The 1,880-nt window shown below is 45.6% G+C and overlaps 1 pseudogene; it reads right to left on the reverse strand.

Moving 5' to 3' along the window:
* Positions 1-364: 364 nt before the first annotated feature.
* LOC123828178 lies at positions 365-1,253 on the reverse strand (annotated as a pseudogene).
* Positions 1,254-1,880: the final 627 nt, after the last annotated feature.

The raw sequence follows: 1,880 nt of genomic DNA on the forward strand, positions 1-1,880 counted from the left end.
TGCACAGTACCTCCAGCAAAAGGCTGACACTTTCACTTTTGGGTATAGTAGGGCCAGTGGTCAACCAATCAGTAGATAGTACTCTGGCCACAGGTGGTGCCTGGTCTAAAAGCTGCTCACTCCATCTCCAAATTCTCTTTAAGTTGCTTAAACTGACAAGAGTGAATTCAAATTTCAAAGTGGCACACCAAGTTTTATACCAGGTAGAGGATGTCACCTGAGGTAAATGATCTCAACAAGTCCCTGTGCAGAGCTCTGATCCCACCATCCCCCTCCCCTCACCCTTTAGGATGGCCCAGTCCTTTCTGCTGCGCCTCTATGGTGATAGTTCCCAGCATCCTGAATCTTTGAGCAGCCTTCAGCCTTACAAATTGGGGGTGGTTGAATTAAGGAATTACATGGCAACTTCAAAGCCAAGGAAACAGGCTGCATTGGCTGAGAAGGCTGGGATCATCACTGCATTGAACACTTTGTACAAGGATATGACTCTTTTGTCCTGCATCAGCTCCTTCAGCACATCTGAAACCATTAGGATATGTCCCAGGAGGTGCAGTCTGGACCCCATCATGGCTCAGGGGATGGCCACAGCCCAGCTGAAGATCACTGTGATGCACAGGTCATCAGGATCCCAGGAACACTGAGTTCACTGACACTCTTCCCCTCTGAAGTGAAGATATTTTTCACCACCTGAGTGTCATGAAATACACCCCACTGGCTGGAACCTCTTGAATGAGGACAGGCACAGACCCCTTTTAGGTGCCTAGAATCCCAGACTCCTGGTACAGCTTCTCTGCAAAGTCTCTGGTACCAGCGTACATACTTGGTTTCCCCTCAAGAAGCCTTAATCTGTAACAAGCATTTGATTCTTTCTCCAGGTCTCATATTTCCTGTGGTGAATATGTCTAATAACAGCAGTGAATAGTTGGGGGTAACTGAACACATCTTCTGGGTGTTTCTGTTGCATTTTCATACCCAAAAGAAACCCAAAGAAGCACACAGCAAATATGGGGGTGACCCAGATGACGGGGGTAAGCTGTGCCTTGATATAGCCCCATGATGTCCTCTCTAATAAGTCTTCCCGAAACAATTAAAGGTCCCAGAGTACATGGGAAGCTGTGCAAACTCAGGGGCTGTATTTGCAGTCAGACCTTAACCATGTCCAGTGGGTGCCCCACGAACACCAGGCACATGCTTCCAAATCTGCTGACCAGTGGGTCCTTGAGGGGGCTGATAGGCTTCACTCGGTCTGCCATGGTTTATCCATCAGTGTGTCTGCATGTTTCCTGCTGCCTAGCTCCATTGCCTCCCCTAGCACTTCTTATCTGGACAGGCTGATAAGAAAGCTTGGAGAATTAGGGATTGTGGACTGTTCCTTTCTGGGGCACTTCTGTGAGCCATGCTGCCTGTGTTATATTGTTGACACTGCCAAGCCTGGGTTCTGTATACAAGGGAATCTGAGATGTAAATGTTGATAATTTGTTGTATTTTGGGAGCATGAGTATGGGAATAGGGCCCTCCTTGCAGGTTTTGAGTTGATGTGTTTTTTAAAATTGAATTTATTGGGTAGACATTGGCTAATAAAATTTTATAGATTTTAGGTGTACAATTCTACAATACATCATCTGTATATTGTATTGTGTGTTCACCACCCCAAGTCAAGTTTCCTATCACCAAATTTCCCCCTCTACCCTCTTCTTCCTTCCCCCATCCTCTTTCCTTTGGGTAAGTACTCAACCCCTCTCCCCTCTGACAGCTGTCATTCTGTTGTCTGTATCTATGAGTCTGTTTCTATTTTGTTTGTTAGTTTATTTCATTCATTAGATTCCACATATATGTGAAGTCATATGGTACTTGTGTTTCTCTGACTGGCTTATTTCACT

Source organism: Phyllostomus hastatus, unplaced genomic scaffold (assembly GCF_019186645.2).
Source record: "Phyllostomus hastatus isolate PE091 unplaced genomic scaffold, TTU_PhHast_1.1 phas_contig_98, whole genome shotgun sequence".
Lineage (NCBI taxonomy): Eukaryota > Metazoa > Chordata > Mammalia > Chiroptera > Phyllostomidae > Phyllostomus > Phyllostomus hastatus.